Here is a 25,037-nt window from a genome sequence, read left to right as displayed (position 1 = left end):
GGTTCGTGAAGATCTGTGGCGATGAGCATGAATTCTTGGCTTAGAATCAAGTACCTAGGGTTTCTTATTCTTGGGGATTAATCTTAGAGAGGAAACCCTAACTTTTTGGTAGTGAAAGAACGATGAAAAATGGCTGAAATTGGGTGTAGTTGGGTTTATATAGAAGGGTGGTAAGTTACCAAAATGCCCCTATTAAAAGACCAGGAAACAAGCTAAACGTGATATGCGATGGTCAGACTGACGGTCCGTCGGTCTACTTGATGGTCCGTCACTTAGCCCGTCAGACGTGAACCAAAAATAGGCTTCACTAGATAAGGGTTGACGGTCTGAGTGAGGGTCCGTCAAATACCTGGTGGTCCATCAACTCGTCCGTCACACCTTATACGAAATATGGCTCAACTGGCATACATTTGATGGTCCAAGTGGTGGTCCATCACTAAGTAGAAGATCCATCAACTTAGGCATTAGGCCTTAACCAGAATGGGGCCCTTCTGCCTTGGAAGTAACCATCCAAGTGGTGGTCCGTTACTAATTTGATGGTCCGCCAACTAGGCTGTCGCAGCTGGGCTATACTGATAGTTCCGAGTTAAACGTCCATAACTCCTACGTCTAATGTTGGATTTGGAAGAAATTGGTATCATTGAAAAGCTAACTCAATTTCCCATGTGATAGAAAGTGAAAATCTCAAAAGTACTTCATGTACAAAAACAGATTTGTATTTCGAAAGAACTCCTAGGATTCTTGAAATGATTTCTAGCTAGGAAGAGGCATGGGTATTACAAAAGTAGGAATGCTAAAATCTTGCAATACACCACTTGGATTTTGGTGCTCTTCCTTAACCTTTTGAGAAGTAGAACACTTTCCCAAAAATCCTGCTATGTCTTTCTTCATACCATTCCACCAATAGATTTCCCACAAATCACAGTACATCTTAGTAACACTGGGATGAATAGAATATTGCGTGACATGCGGTTCAGTCATATGCCTTAGATCATCAACATCGGGTACACACATCTACCCTACAGTCTTAACATACCATCTCCCCCTTGGGAGAAAACCTCTACCTTTTGTTCCTTAACTAAATCCTTCAGTCTGACCAAACTAGGATCCCTATCTTGCTTCTCCTTTACCTTCGACACTAAAGAGAACTTGAAACTACTATGAACTAACATACTCCCTTCAGCGGAATCAAGCAATCTAACACCTATCCTAGCCAAAAGATGCACATCATGAGCGAAATCTTTCTTATCATTCTCTACATGAGCTATACTACCCATAGACAACCTGCTAAGAGCATCTACCATAGCATTGGCCTTGCCCGGGTGATACAACACACTCATATTATAATCTTTTAATAGATCCAATCACCCTCTCTATCTAAGGTTCAAATAATTCTGAGTGAACACATACTGCAAGCTTTTATGGTCCGTAAAGACATCAACATGGACACCATACAGATAATGTCTCCAGATTTTCAAAACAAAATCTACAACTGCTAATTCAACATCATTAGTTGGGTAATTCTTCTCATTAGGCTTCAACTGTCTAGAGGCATAAGCTATAACTTTACCTCTCTGCATCAACATATAACCTAAACCAAGTCTAGAAGCATCACAATACACCATAAAACCATCAGTACCATCAGGTAAAGCTATATTGGGGCTGAAGTGAGTCAAGTCTTTAACTCCCAAAAACTCTTCTTGCAAGGTTTCGATCATAGGAACTTTACTTTCTTTTGGGTCAACCAGGTCATGAGAGACACAATGAAAGAGAAGCCCTCAACAAAATGATGGTAGTAACCAGCTAGCCCAAGAAACTCCTAATGTCAGATGGGGAGATAGGTTTAGGCCAACTCTTTACAACTTTTGTCTTTTGGGGATCGACACTAATGCCTTCGGCAAAAACAATGTGACCCAAAAAAGCAACTAACCTAAGACAAACTTTACACTTGCTAAATTTAGAAAATAATTGATGATCTCTTAGAGTTTGCAAGACAATTCTAAGATGGTCAGCATGGTCATCATCACTTTGAGAATGTAAAAAAATATCGTCTGTGAATACAACAATAAACATATCAAGATATTGCTTGAACAATCAATTCATAAGGTCCATGAAGGCTGCTGGAGCATTGGTAAACCCAAAGGACATGACAATAAAATCAAAGTGACCATAACAGGTTTGGAAGGCTGTCTTGGGAATATCACACTCTCTCACTTTAAGATGATGATAGCCAGATCTAAGGTATTTCTTTGAGAAATAACTATCACCCTGTAGCTGATCAAATAAATCATTGATTCTAGGAAGAGGGTACTTGTTATAGATAGTTACCTTGTTGAGTTGATGGTAGTCAATGCACATTTACTATGTACCATCTTTCTTATGTATGAATAGAATAGGTGCACCCCACAGGGAAACACTAGGTCTGATAAAGCCTTTATCTAAGAGATCTTTGAGTTGCTCCTTCAACTATTTAAGTTCTGCAGGAGCCATGTCATATAGAGGAATGGAAATAGACCAAGTGTCGGGAAGGTGATCAATCACGAATTCTATTTCTCTATTAGGTGGGACCCCTAGGAGATCTTTCGAGAAAATATTGGAAAACTCATTAACAATGATAAGTGACTGAATTGTTGGATTCTAGGACTTGAGGTCCTTAAATTGAACTAGGTTATAGATTCAAACCTTGGAAATCAACTTTCTAGCTTTGAGATAGGATATGAAATGGCTCTTCAGAGTTACAGAACTCCCGAATCACTCAAAAATAGGCTCATCAAGAAAATGAAACTTGACCACTCGGGTACGACAATCTATAGATGCATAGCACGAGTGAAGCCAATCCAAACCAGAATGACGTCAAAATCAACCATATCTAGCTTAATCAAATCAGCACATATGACCCAATGAAGGATAGTGATAGGACAATTCTTATACACTCACTTAGTAATAACAGATTCTCCTACTGGGGTAGAAACCCGAATAGGCTCAGAAATCCATTCAGGGCCCATCTCAAAATTTATAGCAACTAGAGGTGTCACATAAAAGAAACTCAAACCAGGGTCCATCAATACATACACATCAAAATGAAAGAGACGGAGCATACTAGTGACAATATCTGGAGAGTCCTACTGCTTCGGTGAGGTGGTATAGCATAGAAGCAATTCTGGCGTGAACCGCCAGTAGTACAAGAAGAGGCGCCCTGAGGAGGAATTGGGCAGACTATAGGAGTGGGGGTAGCCTAACTTTTGGGATGAACATCTCGACTTCCCTGTCTAGCATACAAACAATCTCTAAGTCGGTTGACCAACTTTCCACAACAAAAGCAACCCCTCTAATCAAAAAAACACTCGCCAAAATGATCTCTACCATACTTGGCACATAAAGGAGGATAAGGTATGTTACTTAGACTTTCCTGAGACCTAGACAGGATAGGCCTGTTCCCCTGCTCCTTCCTGCTTCTAGGTGCGGGAGCACTAACTGAGGAAGGAGCAGGCATAAATGGACATCCCTGAAATTAAGGGCAGTTCCCTCTATAGAATTTGGACTGACTGAATCCTTGCTGCTCTGATCTAGCTCTTTTATTCCCTCTTACTCTCTCTCTCTTACCTTATCAACTTCAATCTGTTGGGCAAGTATCATTAACTGAGAAAGGTCCATCTCCCTATTAAGCTTAGCAGATCGACACTTTTTCATAATATAACTCGACACGCTGATCACAAACTTGCTCATGATGGTCCTAGAGTCAGCCATCATACTAGGAGCATGTTTGGATAACTGATTGAATCTAAGACAATACTCCTTAATAGTGATGGAGCCTTGCCTCAAATTCATGAATTTCTCTATATTTGCTTCCCTTATCTCAAGAGGAAAGAATTTGTCCAAGAACACATCCTGGAATAACTGCCAAGTCATGGGAGTTGCATCCGCCCCCTGCTGTTTCTCCACATCTCCACCCAATCATATGCAATATCTTTCATTCGATAGGCAGCCAATTCAACAGTCTCCTCTTCAGTCACATACATAATCTAAGTGATCTTTGTCACTTCATCCAAGTACATCTGTGGGTATTCACCTACCTTCGACCCATAGAACTCAGGCAAATTCATCCACATTAAGGCATGAACTCGAGCTGCAGCAAAATTATTCTCTTACGGAGGTGGAATAGTAGCCTGGAGGTTAGCTTGAGCATTGGCGGTAACTTCCAGGGCTAGCACCTAAAAAGCTTCCCAAAATTCTTCATGAGAAACCTACTCGTTCAAGGGATCAATGGGTTGAGGTTGCTCATTGTTTCTACGAGCTCGACGAGGAGGCATTTTTTGTTATAAGAGAGCACGAGTTAATTAGAGATAAAGAGACAGTTGTAGGCATGATAAACTTTACAAAGAAAGAAACAACTTTTCCTAAAATGTCCCGTAGCCTCTTGCTAATAGATGAGGCGCGCTACACAACGATGATCAAGACTATACGTAATGCGGCTTGTCAAACTCACTAGGACCTAGGACTCCTTAAACCTTCAGCTCTGATACCAAGCTTTGTAACGGCTTAAAATTTCATTTTGAGATGCCACACGGTGCTTAGGGATGCACGTAGCCCCAAGCTAAACCTCAGAGCTAGACACTACCTCAAGTAATTCAATTCAACAATAGTCATGCACAACAAAGAGATATACCACATCGGGTTTAAGATAAATACAAGAGAATACTAGACTGTACAACCAAAATATATTGAATATCTATACACACCAATCCTTTACTCTGACAAAGCCTCGATACATCAGAATCAAGGAGCCATTGGGACAAACCCCCAACTGACTCAATAGTGCTGAAAACAATAACAACAAAATAATATCACAAAAATATAGACACGGTCCTCAAACCATAAGGGCTGACGACTGAGGAAACATAGTTGAGGCACTCGAATATTGCTAATGCAGTTGCAGCTGAGTACTGAACTTACATTACGAGAAAATATAGCCCATAGGAAAATATGTGTGTCGGTACTTTGGAATGTACTAAGTATGTTAGGGTGCATGCAATAATGTAAATATCATGGAAATATGTATATGTACAATGATGGCTTACTTGGCTTGAGTTATATTGAAACATAATTTTCATGATTGTATGGTAAATAAATCATATGATAAACCGTCATAAATCATCATAAACAACTCAACTCAAGACTCAAGAGTCGGAGTGACTTGGTAATTCAAGAAACTCAACTCTTATGGACATAGGAGGTTCTTATACCTGACATAAAACATATGAGCTACATAGAGTTCAATGTTTTTTCACCTAAGGAGAGAACCCCACATTAGTGGGAGTGTCGTACTTTTGCGAGAGAGTACAACCTTAATTTAGTGATCACAATTCATACTCGGCCTCTGGCCTATAATTATCAATATCAATCCTATGGTGGCAGGTAGCTTTAGGGGAAATATCATATTTCCCGCTCGGTGCTAAATACTTATCCCAAACACAAGCTCATAACGCATTAGGAAATCCACCACAAATATCACATGGGTCTATCATGAAGACCAAATCAAATCTCTTTCTCATTTATCAAATCATCATCAATTTGTGGATTCCTAACTCGACTCAAATCAAATCAATCTTTATCAATATCAAAATATATCAATTCATTAAATCATAACAACATCAATAACTTTGAGGAAATATCAAGACTCATTGTAACAACTCAATCTCATGAATCAATATACTCAATAATCCATTTTGTCATAAGGAAGCTTAAATCTTGACACATATCTTGAAAGCACTTGAAATATCAACTCATGGCAGAAATATGAAATTCACAATATTAAAATCAAGTCATAACATGGGAATAGCAAAATAATTATGTATAACAAAGTTTGAAAAAATTATATTCTCATAATCTCTTGATGAAGTAATTTGGGTAAAAATCCACTTGCAAAACCATATAAATCCATGATAGAAATCAAAGCTTTGGACACAAGAATGAAAGAATTGTTTTTGTTCAAAACCCCACACACCTTAATCTTTGAAATTGGATGAATTCTAGTGCTTGAGAATCTATCCGCACTTCTAATAAATGATTCTCGAAGCCCACACTCTGAAGAACTTGATTCTTGAAGAAATCTTGAAGATTTATGGAAGATTTTCTAAAGATTAATGTCCTTAAATAAAAACCCTAGCTATATTTCTTAAGTGAATTGGAAGAGAGAATAAAAAAATTAGAGTTTATATGGCGATTCTCATATTTATATAGGCCTCCAAAAATGGGAAAAGACCAAAATATCTTTGCAAAAACGTCCCTTAATTGATGAAAAAAATAGCTAACGACATTCGTTACAAGTCGTCAGACTTGTCACATGTACAAGTCGTCATAAAATGTCTTCAAAAAATGTTGGATTTTGTGACTTTCTGCTTATGGTGACGATATTTTGTAACAAGCCGTCAGGCTAGTGACAAGTCATCACAAAATGATGTCATGAAATTTCTAGGCTGACATGCCGGAGTAAAATAGGCATACCTCTTTGCTCTGATACCACATTTAGGTGAAATTAGTACCGTTGGAAAGATAGTTCAATTATATATCTGTTAGTAGGTCATGACATAAAAAATTCCTAAGGTAGAAAGAGATATGCTACATTGAAGTTGGATATGCCAAAATCCTTCTCAAGAATTCAATCGGTAAAGGATGTTTTGATTTTCCTAATCTCTAGGACATATTTGAGGCCTTAAAGCACATCCCCATTGATAGTGAAAAAACCAAAGTAGTATAATTTATTTCTCATGAGCTTGAGTCATGGTGGCACTGTTGGTTAGAGTTCTTAGGGTGTTACATCATTACTTTCTTAGAGGGTTCAGACTTCCTCTAATTATATCTACTCAGAGTTTGGTTGTTACGGGTAGGTGTTTTGATATTATTTTAGAGAACACTCAAGTTATCGAGGATATATATCATGAGACCTTTTGGGGTGGCGATAACAAGCCTAAATATTAGGGCATTTTTAGTTGGAGCCATAGTAGTTCGTGATTCAAATATAGCCATTTTAATATTAGATATCCTCCACGTCCATCCTTTCAAACTTAGGGTTACACAAGCTGACCTATTCAGTTAGATCTTTAGATTACTGATGGAGGTTAGTCTAAACCTAGTGATTGCCATAATTATGGTAGTAGTCAATCTTAGAGTGGTTCATTAACTTGTTATTTTAGATATGGTGGTTATTCTATACTAGCTAGATATACTATGCTAGTTCATCTCTTAGTATATGTTATAGTTATGGAGCCCGTGGTCGTTATTTATGAGATTTCCCTAGTCTTAGGGTGATTGTTGAATTAGATTAGAGTGTTCCCCTATTAGAGTAATTCATTCCTAAGCTAGAGATAGTTCTCAAACTTGTAGGGGTTGTTTCTAAGGTACTCAAGAAGGTTTTTAAGAAGGTATGATAAGAGGTTAGTTAGGAGCCCAACCAGGTGACAAGCATGGTCAGTTATATACAGTACGCACCAGATTTGAGGATGAGTCTTCGGATGCTATTATTATAGGTATAATTTTGGTTTTATGTTAGTCGTCCTTTGATTTATTTGATCCAAGATCAACTTTATTTTATGTATCTATTTATAATGCTCCATGGTTAGATTTATCTTGGGATTCTATATCTATATCAATGTGTATCTACTCCTATTAGTGATTCTTTAATAGTTGATTGGGTATTCAGATCCAGTGTTATGACTATTACAGATATTGATACTCATGTTGATCAGATTATCCTAGACGTAGTGGACCATGATGTGATTCTGGGCACGGACTAGTTATCCCACTATCATTCGGTCATGGATTGTTTTGCATAGACCATTACCTTAGCAATGTCTGGTATAACACCAATCGTGTGGTAGGGAGTGGTTAGCTGCGAGCTACTAGGGATTACTTCTTATGTTCATTCTAGGAGGCTTATTTCGAGGGTTTGTGAGTCTTATTTTTCTTATATTTGGGATACTAGTATTTAGAGTCTGTCGCTTGAATCTGTTCCTATAATTGGTATGTTCCTAATATGTTCTCTACCGACATGCAAGGTATTCCCCCTATTTGTGAGATTGAGTTTCCTATCAATCTCTAGCCTGGTACCCAACCTATTTCTATGACACTTTATAATATGGCTCCTATTGAGTTTAAGGAGCTAAATTCGTATCTTTAGGATCCTCTTGGTAAGGGTTTTATTAGAGTAAGTGTGACTCCTTAGGGAGCTCCTGTGTTGTTTGTGAAGAAGAAAGATGGCTCCATATGTATATGCATTGATTATAGGCAGCTTAATAAGGTAACAGTGAAGAACCATTATCATATGCCTTGCATTGATAATTTATTTTACCAGCTTTAGGGAGCAGTAGTGTTTTCTAAGGTTGAGTTGAGATATGGTTACCATTAGTTGAGGATTCTGGCTAATGATTTTTATAGGAGAAATTTTAGGACCCATTATGGTCATTGTGAGTTCTTTTTATGCCATTTGGTTTGACTAATGCCCAGTTGTATTTATGTATCTGATGAATCGAGTGCTATATGCAATAATTGTGGATTGTGCTCTAGACTTTGAGAGATCATGTGCTTTTTTGCCCAGTTCTCTAAGTCTTACTTTTTTCTTGAGTCAGTGACATACCTTGATCATGTGGTGCCTAAGGACAATATAATGGTAGAGCCAACTAAGATTGAGGAAATTCATGATTGATCTAGACCTACATCTCTGACTAAGGTTTGTAGATTTATTGACTAGTTATTAATAGGTGGTTCATCGAGTGTTTTTATACTATTTCAACACCTATGACTAGATTAATTCATTAGGAGGTTCTTTTTAATCTTTACAAGGAGTGTTAGTCCAGCTTTGGAAAGCTTAAGGATTTTCTTTGTTCAACTCTTAATCTATTTCTTCATATTAAGGGTAAGGGATTAACGGTTCATTGTAATACTTTTAGTGTTGGTCTAGGTTGTTTTTTGATACAGCAGGGTCATGTTATTACTTCTACTTTAAGACATCTTATGGTTCATGAGTACTAATACTTCACTCATGATTTGGATTTGGCAGTTCTAGTTTATGCACTTAAGATTTAGAGGGATTATCTCTATGGTGTGCATTATGAGATTTTCACTGATCATCATAGTTTTCAACATCTTATTACCCAGAAAGAGCTTAATGCTAGAAAACTTAGATGGATAGAGTTGCTTAAGGATTATTATATTATTATCTTGTATCATCTGGGTAAGGAAAATATAATACTAGAAGCCTTGAGTCAGAGGGTAATGAGTATGGATAGTTTGGCTCATATTTTGATTTCTCAGAGGATGCTGACGTGAGACATTCTGTCCTTAGGCAACTTAATGCTTTGCCTTTATATGTCAGACCCTTAGAGGATTCTTACTAATGTTGAGGCGAGGTCTTTTCTTTTTGAGCTGATTTAGGATCATTAGCTTGAGGATAGTAAGCTTCTTTTCCTTTATAATTAGGTGTTCAGTGGTGAGTTTGAGAGGATTACCCTAGATTCTAAGGCTGTTTTGAGATTTGATTACCTTATTTGTGTTCTAAGGATGGATGAATTGATCCAATTGGTTCTATACAAGGATCATAACTCTAGATATTTTATTCATTCAAGTAAAACTAAGATGTATATAGATTTGAGACAACATTATTGGTAGAGTGGCATGTAGAGAGATATGGTGGATTTTGTAGCTCGTTGCCTATGTTGTCAATAGGTCAAGGTCGAGCATTAGTGAATAGGTGGACTAACTTAGTGGTTGCCCATTATCAAATAGAAATGGGAGTGGATTACCGTACATTTTGTTAGTGGTTTGCTTCATACATCCTATGGTTTTGATGGTTTTTGGGTTATCATGGATTGATTGACTAAGTTAGTACATTTCTTTCCTATTCAGATGCCCCTTCTTTCTGCGATATTATCCCATATTTATGTGCATAAGATAGTCCGATAGCATAGTGTACCCATATCTATCATTTTGATTCAAGGTTCCGTGTTCACTTCTAGATTTTGGATAGTGTTATAGAAGGAGTTGGGAACTTAGGTGGATTTGAGTATAACCTTCCATCCTTAAATCCATGGCCAGTCCGAATGGACAATTTGGGTGCTTGAGAATATGCTATAAGCTTTTTTTTTTTAAATTTTTGAGGCCAGTGGGAGCAACACTTACCATTAGTAAAGTTTTCTTCTAACAAGAGTTATCATTTGAGTATTGGGATGGCAATATTTAAGGCTTTGAATAGTAGGAGATGTCATTCTTTGATTGGATGGTTTAAGACTTCTGTGATTCAGCCACATAATACTGACTTGCTTCAGGAGTTGTTGGATATAGTCAAAGTGATTTGGGATAGGTTAATAGTAGCTTAGAGTAGGAAGAAGGCCTATGTAGAACATAGGCTTCGCGCCTTGACATTTGGAGTTGGTTATCCATTATTCCTTCAAGTATCACCTTGAAGGGTGTGATGAGCTTCGGAAGGAAGGGCAAGATTAGTTCTAGATATATTGGAGCTTTCGATATAATTCACTTAGATGGTGTGGTGGCTTATAAGTTAGTGTTCCTTCTAGATTTTACGGATATCAATCCAGTCTTCCATGTTTTTATGTTGCAGTGATACATTTCTGACTAATGTTATATATTTAGATGAGACTTAGTCCAACTAGATGAGTGGTTAACCTTAGTGAAGGAGTCTGAGCTCATTTGGCTAGTGATGTCAGGCGGTTGCATAATAGGGAGTTTCCTATAGTTAAGGTTTATTAGAGGCACCATCTAGAAGAGGAGGCAACTTGGGAGATCAAGAGCAAGATACAAACCCAATTTGCATACCTACTTGATATTTCAATGATATCCTAATTCTTGAACTTTTGCAGACTAAAATTCCTTTAGTAATGGATTTTAAAATGACCCTTCAGTTTAATATCCATATTTTCGCATATTTTCTTCTTTATAGCTTCTCTATAGCTTCCCTAAGTCATTTATGACTTGCTAGAGCGGACAGTTTTGTTTTTGGGTTGTTCATTAGTTTTTTAGAGCCATTTTCCTATTTGGAAGTCTTCACTGGTTCCAAATTTCTACAATGAAAAAAATATAGTCAAACGACCTCAAATGGAAATTCTAAGTTTCCCAACAGCTTTGGTATATCAATTTCAGGCTAGATGGACTCTTGATTTGAGTCCCAAGACACCCAATCTCATTTCGACCTATTGGTCAGAAAGTTAAGCAAAAGGAAATTAGATGTGGGACCCATTTTTTGTTGAAATAACCTCACATGAAAATTTTGAATGCTCCAAGAAGCCTGCAACATCAAATTTTAAGGAATTTATAGTTTATTTATGTATATGATATTCTAGATGAATCTCAGGGGCTTAGTAGAGACCTGGAAAATTCCAAGTCTAGTGTTGTATCTATTGTATTGCAATAGCGATGGTTTTAGCCACAATCGCAAATACTTTATGCATCCTCAATTTATGGTTATTGTGATACCTTTGTCAGGATAGTGACTCATGCGATAGATGCAATATATTACAATAGCAATAGTCGGGTCGCGATATCCATACATGAGAACCTAGTATCGCTATAAATAGACCCTTTTTGCATGATTTTTCTTATTTTTCATCCATTCCAAGAGAGATAAAATCATAAATAGGCGGATAGCTTGTAATTTAGGGTTGTGGGTGATTTAGTAGCTTGGCTAACACTTGTTTAGATTATAATATTCCAATTTGTGGTAAGATTTCAACCATTTCATTGTAGAATATCCCATTTCTTGTTCAGATATCAAAAAATTTTGGGGCTTGATTTTATCCCAAAATTAGCTTAGATTTCACCCATTTTTCAGGGTAATGACTCCTTAAGCACAAGGGAATATTTGGTTGTTTTGGAAAATGTGATTTTTTCATAAATAGGATCCACCTGGGATTTTTTGGTATTTTTGGACACAAAGTAGTATAATACAATATGGATATCATAATTTTTATATTGATTATTAGAATGTGATTTTGATAGCTTGGCATCTTGCGCAAGCTTTTCGAATGAGAAAAGCAGTGATTTATCAGATCTTTTGAGTTTTCTTTAGTGTCAAGGTAGGCCAGGTTTTACCCCTTGTAAGATTGAGAAAAAATCATAATATTTATGATATTATGTTATATTTGGGATAGGTTTTAGGTGTTAGTGTGATAAATTGCAATACTTGGGTTAGTTGGATGGTTAGAATATTTGATTTTCTTTTTTGGGAATAATTAGCGTAGTTAAAGAATACCTTAAGTGAAGTTGACCTTGTATGCTCTTGTCTATATTTGAAATTCTTTAGTTACTAAATGAATGAAGAGAATATCTTAGTCCTCAATTTTAAGGTGAATCTTACCCTAGTTGTCACTACCTTAGGTTGAATTATCTTAGCCGCTCTACATTAGGAGTAATTACAATCCTAGGGCTAGTTTTGGCTTATTTGACATGTAATAATGTATTTAGATACCTTAGCTTTGTTCAGAGTAGACATTTCCTGGCTAATCATTTTGGTGATTTAGAAGTGGGCTCTTCGACCCACCTTTGGCCGAGACTTGTCATATTATTAAAGACCCTTTGACACGATTGTGTACATCTAGGAAGATGGTTGTTTTAGTTATAATAAGATGCCTTGGTACTTGTTGGTTTTGATGGATGATGTTGGAAGCAATACTTAATGAGTATGCCATGAATGAGATATCCATTAAGCTTATGTTCTTGATTTTGCTATTGATTTTGCTACTAAATATACTATATAATAAGTCCTTAATTATAATATTGACAAAGCAAGAAATTTTTCCATTGACTGAGTCAACGATTGAGCTATTAACTATGCTACTGATCATGCTTATCGATCTATTAGCACTTACGCTATTGTTCATTCTAGACACCATGCTTAATGATTACGTTGGGAATAAAGTTATTGATCATGCTATGAATAACTATAGATTATGCCACATATTAGCTATTGATTAAGCTATTGGTCAGCTATCGATCTTACAAATGATAAGGTATCTATTATGCTAATGACAAGCCATAGATCAGGCTATTGATAGGTTATTTCCTATTCTTGATAGTACACATTGATTATGTTTGTGATCATGTTTATGGACTATAATGGCAAATATGTTATAGATTGTGCTAGAAAGAATGGTTATTGATTATATTAATGATTATACTATATATTATGCTAAAGATCATGATTGTTTATTATATTGGCAATTAGGCTAGAGCTCACAATTTCGACAATGATTACTGGTCATGTTAATATACTATGTTAATAGTCATGCTATTAAATAATCCAGTGATTATCCTATTGGCCATGATACTGATGATATGATTACCGGTTCAAATTTGGATAATGATGGTGATATTGATTATTTATACATGGTAGAATGCTGGAAGATGATTTTGATAATGATGATGATATCGATTATTTATATTCGATAGAAATCCAGAGGATAGCTATGATATTGATGATAATCATGAGGATATTATAGGGATGATATGAAGGATGATCTCAGTGGTGGTAATTATGAGGACATTATTAAATATCCATATCGATTCAAGTTTAGATATATATATGAAATGGGGAAATAGTAATAATGTGGTACGATATATATGCATTCTAGTGATAAATGATAAGTTTATAAATATTGTTTAGTTGATAAAAAAAGACAAGATAATAAGTGATTATTACCCACTATATGAGGATCAGCTGATAAATAATGTTTAGTTGATAAAGGCTAATCTGTTGATACATGAGAATTAGTTGATAAGTGATGTTAGATGACAAAGGATGATTTATTGGTACATAAGGATTAGTTGTTACATGAAGGTTAGTTGATAACTCTTGATTAATTAGAAAATGATGAATATGGATAACTAATTATTATAGTGTGGCATGAATTGGATGAATTCCAATTGTGTTATGCGAGTTAATAAAAGGACGGTGGTGGGTTAATCTACCTTGTTTGTGCCTTCGAAGCTTATAGGGTCTTGTGATGGTTTGTTTACTTTTACACACTAATTGGCGTATAGGAACAAATTTTGTAGTTATGGATGCATATGTTGCTATGTTATGTTATGTTATGCTATTATTCTGGTCTATTTAATTATATATGAACATCAATGTTTGAGTTACTCAATGTTTGTCTATACCTTGACTTAGTTAAGTTAGCTTGTATTTTGTCATACTTATATCATTATTTATCTTAGTCTACCGATGATGCCTACTAATTACCAATGGTTTTTGTACTCTGAAAAGCCCTGGGTTTTGGTCCTTGTAAATTCTCGAGTCTTGAGCCTTTTGTTGATTTTATAACTCTCCATACTAGTTGTATGGTATGGGTACGAGTCTTGGGACCCTAGTCATATGTTGGCCAGTGTAAAGTTGGCCAAGTTCTATTCTAGGTATGAGAAGACTCCATACTAGTTGTATGAACATGAAATGAGAGATAGGGTCTAACCATATTTTTTCTAGTGTCTAACCCAAATATTTCTTCTTAGGGTATGACTTGAAGGGTACTAGTTGTATGGTTAGTGTAAGAGTTAGGCTAAGGAGTCGTATGTTTGACAGAATATGATGTCAAACTTTCTGATCAAGGTACGAGTGGAAGGTACCACCCATATGATGTGGGTACGAGTGAGGGGTCTAAACCATACCCACCTATGGAAATTTATCTGTTTAAGTTGGGGCTATTCTGGACCTTTCCTCTTAATAAATACTTTTGACCCCACAACATCAATTAACTTTGGAGGTTTCCTTAACCTATTATTCAAAATCAAACACTCTATAAATAATCTCAAATCTCTCTCAAGCTCTTGGTTCTAGAAAGGTTAGGGTTTTCTTCAAAGTAATCAATTAAGTCTCTAAAGGAATGGTTTCTCTCCATCTTTCTTTTTTTCTAAAGCATGTTACCCTCGCTCATTATTAGTTTAACTAAAAGTATGTGTTTTAATGTTTGGTTTTTATGGTATTGTTTTTGTTTTGAAATAGATGTTGGGGGTTTTGGTTATTCTTGGTTGGATAGTGTTTTCCCATGTTTTACTTATAGTTTTAATGTTGTAATTGTGTTTTAAACATATGGTTGCATGCGAAAGGTTATTTCATACTTGGTTTTAAATTTGGAAACTATACACCTTCAACATGTTTGTTAAAATGTCAATGAGAATGATTTTTCCACATAGGTTGACTATTATTGAAAACTTTCCATTGTATAATAGTGTAATGGAACCTAACTTGGTTTGAATAGTTTTAAATCATTTGTAAAGGCCTTGGTGGCCATCGTATTGACTTAAATGAAAACTTTGGAGGCAAATTGGTTTAATGGATTTGGTATGGCATAAAAAAATAGACTTGAAAGCTCAATTTTTGGTATAACGATACCAATGGTTAATGCCTAATTAAGAGGACTCCTTAGTAATTGGTTAGTTGTGTATGAATTGTTTTTGATGGTATTAAAGGGGAATGTCTTAGCAAAGTCGTGGATGGTGGCAGTCCCAGAGAACCGAAATTGGAAACAGACGTTTGCCAATGTAAGGTTGGTCTTGCTGATCGTGTGCATTCTGTCACACTTATATTTTGGGAGGTGTATAAGTCATCTTAGGTTTTTCTCTGGCTCGTGCATCTAACACGCGTTGGGGCCCTTTTAGTAGGGGAAGCTGAACCCATATAACTCATGGCTAGATTTGGGACGATAGAGCTACATAATCCCAGGTTAAAGGTTTTAGATTCATGCTAAACCCAATTCCCTAACATGGCATGGTATATATATATATCTAACTATCTGACTGCATATGGTAATTTACTTTCATTTTGAATGATGGAATTATTTTATCCTTACTTCTAATTACATGATAGCATTCATCCGCTAACCCATCTTCAGGCACTATATCACCATGTAAAGCAGGAACCAGCCATCCTAACCCTCTTGCTCAGTGATCTTGGATTCAGGAACAACTTAGTGTTTGACTGAAGTGGTGAGCTTCCACACACTGTAAAAGTCTATTTCTTGTTATGTATTTCTTATCCTACTTTTATTTTATTCTTGGGCTTTGGTTTAGGCTATCACCGGGGAAATGTCTTGATCGGATGTTCATAGATATCAGTTAGACGCTTTGTGTAACTTCTATGGGCATGGGCAGTGTCAGTATTGGTGTGAATTTTTGCATTGGAATTGGTATTAGGGCTGACACTGTTTTAATTCTTGGTTTGATGTTTGGATTGCTATGGTTATGAACTTTGTTAAATGTCTTTCAATTATAAGTTTTCTATCTTTGTATATGTTCAAAATTTATCTGACATAAGGTAGAGGGGGTATGGTTGGGTATTAGGGACGATTTCTAGTATGGGCCAGATTTGAGATGTTCGACATGACTAGGCCCTTGTTTAGGTCGTGTTAGATTGGTATCAAAGCCCAAGATTCATGGTCACTTAGGAGTCCAAAAAGTAGTATCAAGTAGAGTATTTTTTAAGGGCGTATAATGCGCCACAGTTATAAGGGAGAGCCTATGAGGCATTTAAGAATATTTCTGTTTCGTGTGTTCTATTTTCAAGCTGTAGAGTCTAAAGTCTTAAATTTTCATCTAATCCTTGTTTGTTGGCTTTTTAAATCGTGCCTCTTTTATGATCTGAAGCTTATGGAAACTCCTCTATCACTCCCATGGAAAATGCTGATGGGACTCGTTCTACTTAAGTGGTCAAGACCTAGTCTAAGGGTCTAGTTCCTAATTGTCCTCCTGGAGTTCCATCGATTTTCTCTTATCCTCCTTGAGATTCTCAGGCTGATGTGATAAATGTTGAGTCTCATTAGTTTATCCTTATATTGGCATAGTTGGTAACTTCTTAGGCTAAGCATGGTACTTTTGTTATTCCATCTTCTGAGGCCACAATGGTTGGCCAGTTCATGTGATTGAACCCTCACGACCTTTACTGGTGTTAAGGTGAAGGAGAATCGTCTGGTTTTTATGGATGAAATGGAAAAGATCTTCCAAGTTATGCATACCATGAATATAGAAGGTGTGGAGTTTTCCACCTATCAGCTGATAGATATAGAATACAAGTTTTATGAAGAATAGGATCAGTCAAGAGGTAATGATGCCGAGTGATCTTTGTGGGGGAATTTCTCTAATGCTTTTCTAGACTACTTCTTTCCACATGAGTTGAGAGAAGCAAAGGTGGAAGAGTTTTTTAATCTCAAGCAAGGCAAGATGTAAGTTAAGGAGTATGCCTTATAATTTCATTTATTATCTCGGTATGCTCCAGATTTTTTCTAGATTGAGGACTAGAATGAGAAAGTTTTCTTTTAGGTTATCCAGAGACTTGATATTGGCAAATAAGGCTATCTCTTTTATCAATGACATAGATATCTCTAGGTTTGTAGTCTACATGCAGTAAGCAGAGGAAGAAAAGAAGAAGTAGGCTGAGATATGGAAGATGTAGGGCAACAAGTTTAGGTTCAATAAGTAGGGTGGTGGAAAACAACAATATAGCAGGGATAGTGGTAAGTGTCCCAAAAATAAGTGGGGTAATTCTAGGTCTTACTCGACGGCTAGTGCTTCGTACCCAAAGCATTGGATGGTAAGCATTTCTAATGTGGAGACAACTTCAGGGCGTAGGGTGCCTAGTGTCAAGCTAGTAGGGTCCAGTCAGCTCCATCATATCCTCCCTGGAGGTTCTGTAGTCGATTGTATAGGATAATTATGAAGAAGGAAGGGATAAGTTATTTTTCTATGGTTAGCCTAGGAAGATGATTAAGAATTGTCCAGTGGCTAAGGTGTCTTCAGGGGCGAACAAGGTTCGTGTTACCACTTCTTCAGATCCAACACAAAAGGGTGCACCATCTAGTTTTAGCACTAGTTGGAACCATCTTTATGCTCTCACTACCTGATAGGAGTTTGAGGCATCCCCTGATATCGTGAATAGTATGTTGAAACACTTTTCAAATGATATGCACTATTTACTTGATTTGGGGTCTACTTTCTCTTATGTTATCACGTTTTATAGTAGTGCATTTTCGTTTTGGTCTGGAGTTTGTTTCAGACCCTTTTTCTATGTCAACCCAATAGGTGTCTTTGTGATTTCTAGAAGAGTCTATATGGTGTATGTGGTATATGCTGGTAGGAAACACACTGTGGTGGACCTGTTTAAATTAGATATAGTTGATTTTGATGTCATATTAGGGATGGATAGGTTGCACTCGTGCTATGCTTTTCTGAATTATCAAACCCGTAAGGTTGTTTTTAAATTCCCTAAAGAGTTATTTATTGAGTTGGATGGTGGTTCCCTTGCTCCTGAATGGAAGTTCATATCTTATAATATAGCTTAGATATTATTATCTAAGTGGTATCTCTATTATATAGTACGGGTTAAAGATTCTAGATCGGATGGATGTTCTTTGTATTTTGTCCCTATGATGAATGAATTTCTGGGGTCTTCCCTGATGTCCTTCTTGGTATTCCTCCTGATAGGGTGATCGAGTTTTGATTGATATTGTTATGGACACTCGTCTAATTTCTATTCCCTTAAATTGAATAGCTCCAGCTGAGTTGAAGGAGCTTAATGAGCAACTTAAGGATCTTTTTGATAAGAAGGTCATCTATCCTAGTATGTCCTCATGGGGTGCACCTATTTTTTTTGTCAGAAGGAAGGTTCCCTTTGAATGTGCATTGATTACCACCAGTTGAACAAGGTAAATGTAAAGAAAAAGTACCCTCTTCCAAGGATAGATTACTTTTTTGATCAATTGTATGGTGCTAAGTTTTTCTCCAAATTGATCTCTGATCCAAGCATCATCAGCTAAAGATTCGGGAAAAAAATATTCCTAAGACTACCTTCCGTACCCGATATAGGAACTTTTTGTTTCTAGTTATTTCTTTTGGGTTGACCAATTCCCCTACGACATTTATGGATTTTATTAATCGAGTCGTTAATCAATTTCTGGATATTATTTACATTTTTTTATAGATGATATTTTAGTGTAATCTATGAGTGAGGTGGATCATGCTGAGTAACTCTGTATTGTGTTACAACCCTTGAAAGAGCAATATTTGTATGCAAAATTTTTCAAAATACGGATTCGAGTTGAATGCTATCACTTTTTTGGGTCATGTCATTTATAGTAAAGGGATCATGATGGATTCGCAGAAAGTTGCAGTGGTGAATAAGTGGCCTAGACCCAGGTCTCCAATTGATATTCGAAGCTTCTTGGGTTTAGCTGGTTAGTACATGAGGTCTTTGGAGAGATTTTTGACATAGCTGCCTCGTTAATTAAGTTGACTCAGAAAAAGGTAAAGTTCTTTTTTTCTAATGCTTGTGAGGGGAGTTTTATGAAGCTGAAGGATAAGCTAACTTTATCTCTGGTGTTGACTTTGCCAGAAGGTACTGATGGGGTTGTGGTCTACTCTAATGCATCTCATATGGGACTATGACATGAATCTTTACTACCCCCTGGTAAATCTAACATGGTTGTTGATGCTCTTAGAAGGTTTTCTATAAGGAGTATAACTCATATGGATAAACGAAAGCAGTCGTTAGTGAAGTATATTCACCGTTTTGCTAACCTTAGAGTTCTCCTCTTGGACTCAGAGGATATTGGTGTATTTTTGCAGAACGTAAAGCAATCATATCTTGGTTATGAGATCAAGGAGAAAAAGATATTTAATCTTGTCTTGGTGAGGATCGAGGGCGATGTAGGTTGGCAGAAGGTGATTTCCTTCGATTTTAGTGGTGATAGTGCCTTGTGCTACTAAGGGATGTTATATCTCCCAAATGTAGATAGTTTGCAAGAGAGGATCTTGGCTAAGGCTCATGTGTCATGCTATGTTGTTCATCCTGGTTCAATAGAAATGTCTCATGACCTTAAAGAGATGTATTGCTAGAACAATATGAAAAGGATGTGATTAATTTTTTGGCCAAGTGCATGGTGTGCCCACAAGTAAAAGTTGAGGCTTGGAGTATTGTATCAAGAAATTCAGATTCCTAAATAGAAGTGGGAAATGATCAATACAAATTTCATTACCGGTATCCCTTGGTTTCAAAATTAATTTTATTCATTTTGGGTCATCGTGGATAGGATGAAAAAGTTGGCTGACTTTTTGCCTTTGAGGACTAACTTTTCAATTGAGGATTATGCAAGGTTGTATCTCCTGGTGATTTTGAAATTGAATGGACTACCTATTTATATCATCTCAAATCGTCGTACGCAATTTTCATCTCGTATATTACGGTCATTTTAGAAGGGGTTGTGGACTAAGGTAAGTCTTAGTACTGATTTTCTCACCTGCAGTCGAATGGGCAAGAATAAAGGACTATTAATACATTAGGGATATACTTTCAGCTTGCGTGACTGACCATTATTGTAGTTGGGTTGGGTACTTACCTCTTGTAGAGCTTGCTTACAACTACAACTAGCACTCTAGAATTGGGATGGCTCCATTTCAAGCACTATATAGTAGGAGGTGTAGAAGTCCTATTAAATGTTTCGACACTAGTGAAGCGGATATTTTTTGTCCATATTTAGTTCACCAAGCCATGGAGATGGTGAAGGTGATTCAGGATAGGCTTAAGGCTGCCCATAGTCACAAAAAGTCCTATACAAATGTGAGGCAAAGAGACTTGGAGTTTGAGGTTTGATATAGGGTGTTCCTGGAGGTATCCCCCCTAAAGGAGGTGATGTGGTGTAGTAAGAAGGGGAAACTCAGTCCCCAGTATGTGGGTCAATATGTGATTTTGAAAAGGGCTGGAGATATTGCATATAAGTTGGAATTTCTTTCTAGTTTTTAGCTCCATTCACCTGGCACTACATGTCTCTATTTTGAGTAAGTGTATTAGTGATTTATCACAAATTGTTCCTATCTAGGACATTGGTATTTTAGATTCCCTATCTTATAAAAAGATCCCAGTTAAGATCTTTGAAAACCAGGTTCATCAATTACAGACCAAGGATATGGCTTCAGTAATGGTTCTATGGAGGATCCACAAGGTCAAAGAGGCTACTTGGGAAGTAGAAGAGGACATGAATTCCAAGTATCTCTTTTTCTTTTTTGCTACAAAAATTTGTGTAGAAGGAACATGTTCTTCATAACCTCTTTGATTTTAAAGTTTGTTAAGGGTTAGATTTACTTCCTTGGTATCTTTGTTTTCTAACTTAGTTAAAGGTAATGGTAGAGAAGTTTCTGGGTTTAATCGTGCTTGTATTGCCTTATTCCATCATTCAAGGATGAATGATCTAAGTGGGGGAGAATTGAAACATTTTCGGTTTTGGTTTTTGTAAATTTCACAAGACTTGAGCCTTCTGCTGAGCATACGACTCACCATACTAGTCGTCTAGTGTGGGTATGAGTCTAGAGACCTTAGTCGTATGTTGGTCAGTGTGATATTGGCCAATTTCTTTTCGTGGTATAAGAATACTCCATACGAGTCATATGTACATAATTTTAGAGGTAGGGTCTAACCGTATGTTGTCTAGTGTCTAACCTAGATGTTTCTACTTAGGGTGTGACTTAAAGGGTACTAGTTGCATGGTTAGGCTACGAATATGGCTAAGGAGTCGTATGTTGGATAGAATGTGATGTCTAACTTTTAAATCAAGGTACGAATAGAAGGTACCACTCATATGATGTGGGTATGAGTGATGTGTCCAAACCATACCCACCTGCGGGAATTTTTATAGTTTATGCTGGGGGTATTTTGGAAATTTCCCCTAATAACCCCTTTTGACCCCACAACATTACACACCTTTGGATTCTTCCTTGACCTATTATTCACAATCAAACACTCTAAAAACTCTCAAATCTCTCTCAAGCTTCTAGTTTATGAAAGGTTAAGGTTTACAGCAAGGCAATAAATTAAGGATCTAAAAGGGTGGTTTCTCTCTATCTTCCCTATTGTCTAAGGCAAGTTACTCCTCCTACATTGTTAGTTCAACTAAAAACATGAGTTTTAAGGTTTGGTTTCATGGTATTGTTTTAGTTTTGAAATAAATATTTGGGGTTTTTCTTGTTCTTGGTTGAATAATGTTTTCCCATGTTTTACTTATGGTTTTTGTGTTATAATTATTATTTGAGTATGTGGTTTCATGGGAATGGTCAATTGACATTTGGTTTTGGCTTTAGAAACTATATGCCCTTAACATGTTAGTTAAAATGACTATGAGAATGATTTTGCCACATGGTTTGATGATTATTGAAATCATTTCCTTACTTAATATGGAAATGGAACCTAAATTGTTTTAAATGGGTTTAAATGAATTGAAAAATCCTTGGTTTCCATGGTATTGGTTTAAACAAAAACTTTTGAGTCAAACTAGTTCAGTGGCTTTGGTATGGCATAAATGGAGGGACTTGCATGCTCAAGCTTTGGTATAATGATAGCAATGGTTAATGCCTAATTAATAGGATTCCATAGTAATTAGTTGGATGTGTGTGAATAGTTTTTATATCGGTTTAAAGGGTGTTGTGTTAGCAAAACCATAGAAGGTGGAGGTCTCGGGGAAAGAAAATCATGTAACTTACATTTGTCAATGTGAGGTTGGTTTTCACTGGCTCATACGGCTAACACGTATTGGGGCCCTTTCAGCAGGGATAGTTGAATCCATATAGTCCATGGGTGGAATTATGGTGGCAGAGTTACAAACTCACAGGTTAAAGGTTTTAAATTCGTGCTAAACCTAGTTCCCTTCCCAGGCATGACATATATATGCATGTAAGTATGTGATTGCCTATGGTTCTTTACTTTGGTTTTGAATGATGGCATTATTTTATCCTTACTCCTGAGTACATGCTAGCGTTCATCCACTAATCCTTCTTCGGGCGCTATATCCCTATGCGATGCCAGAACTTGCCATACCACTCCTTCTCTCAGTGATCTTGCATGTGAGAACAACTTTGTGTTGGACTGAAGTGTTTAGCTTTCATACTTTGGAAGACTCTATTTCATGCTATGGACTTCTTTTCATACTTTTGTTTCTTTCTTTGACATTGGTTTTGTCAATGGTCGGAGTTATGTCCCAATTTGATGTCCTTGGATTTCAGTTAGAGGGTTTGTGTGACTACTTTAGGCATGAGTGGTGTCGGTATTGGTATTATCCTTGGAATTTGTATTAGTAATGGGGCTGACACTATTTGGATGCTTTTTTAGATGTTTGGATAGTTATGGTTATGTATCTTATTAAATTTCATTCTATTATAATTAGTCTATCTTGGTATATGTTCAGAATACATTTGACATAGGGTAATGGATGGGTATTATTTTGTATTAGGGGCGGTCTTTGGCTCGGGTCAGACTTGTGATGCCCGACACTACTAGGCCCTAGTTTGGGTCATGTTAATTAGTATTAGAGCCTTAGGTTTAGGATCACTTGGGAGTCCAAAGAGTCGCATTAAGTTGTGTCACTTGTTATGGTGTGTAGCATGCCACATATATAAGGGAAAGGCTACGAGGTACTTAGGAATGTTTCTCTTTCTTGTGTTCTTTTTTCAAGCTGTAGAGTCTCAGGTCCTGAATTATCCTCTAATCTTTGTTTTTTTCTTTTCATTTCATTTCTCTATAATAATCTGAAGCTTACGGAAACTCCTTTGTCCCACCCGTAGAAATTATTGGTGTAACCCGTTCTACTTATTAGGTCTACACCAGGTCTAGGAGTCCAATTCTAGATTATCCTATTTGAGTTCTTCCAATTTCTTCTAGTCCTCCTCGAGCTTCTCAGGATGATGTGACAAATTTTGAGTTTCACCAGTCTATCCATATGTTTGCACAATCTATAGCTTCTCATGATAAGCATGGTACTTTTGTTACTCCATCTTTTAAGGCCACAAGGGTTGGACAGTTCATGAGTTTGAACCCTCTGGCCTCTACTAGTGTTAAGATGAAGGAGGATCCTTAGGATTTTAAGGATGACATGGAAAATATTTTCTAAGTTATGCATGCTACGAATGTAGAGGGCACAAATATTACTGACTACTAGTTGATAGATGTAGTGTACCAGTGGTAGGAGGAATGGGATTAGTCAAGGGAGATGATGCTGAGTTATCTCTGTGGGAGGATTTCTCTAATTCTTTTCTGGACCCTTCTTTCCTTAGGAGTTGAGGAAAGCAAAGGCTAAAGAGTTAGTTAATCTTAGGCAAGTCAATATGTAAGTTAAGGTATATGCCTTTAAGTTTCAATAATTATCTCGATATTCTAATGGGTTGTATCATGAGGGCTACAATGATAAATTTGAATCCCGAGTTATCCCAAGATTTGATAATAGAAATTAAGGATGCCTTATTGATCACTGATAAAAATAGAATTCAAGCCTATTTCCCCTTAGATTAGTGTACTATTATCCTTTAGTATTAGACTTAGTTCTTTTAGTGCCTGGGTGTAGGTTTAGGAAACCTTATCCTAGGTGCAGGTAGGTTCTCTCCTCAGGATGGGTTTTTAGGATTTCATAGTGGGTCTCACTACATTTTTTTAGAAAAAAATCTTAGAACAACACTTATGTTAACTTTACTAACCACTTAGCTGCTTTTCTAGGCTATTACAAAGGTTTAGGAATTGATACAGACTTTGTTTCATGCTTTCTTAACTCTATTACCTCCAGTAGGTAAAATTTGACCTTAGACTTTAAAATAATCCACGATAATTGGAAATCCATCTACCTTTGAGGACTTGACCATTCAAAGTTTGATTATATCGACTAAATATATTTGGAATGGATTAAAGCATATCTTGTAGCTCTTAAGTTTATGCTTAGCAGTTCCAGTTCAAGGTTGGTAAATTCTATACTATTATTACTTATCAGTTTCGATTTAAGTCAGGTATATGCTAATTTTTTATCACTTATGAGTTTCGATTCAAGTTCTTTATCCTATGTATTATCTATTATTTATTAGTTCAAGTTTGAGTCTATTATTTATTATCATTCTTATTACATGTCTAGGTTGAAAAACTATTATGAATCGATAGAAAGATGGTTATGACTTGGAAAGAAGCATTAAGTATGCATGGAATATACTTTGAATTATTTTACTCTTGCCCTTGTCATAGT

This window comes from Capsicum annuum, chromosome 7 (assembly GCF_002878395.1).
Source record: "Capsicum annuum cultivar UCD-10X-F1 chromosome 7, UCD10Xv1.1, whole genome shotgun sequence".
NCBI classification, from domain to species: Eukaryota; Viridiplantae; Streptophyta; class Magnoliopsida; order Solanales; family Solanaceae; genus Capsicum; species Capsicum annuum.
The sequence above is the reverse complement of the archived record's forward strand: the minus strand, read 5'-3'. Positions refer to the sequence as shown.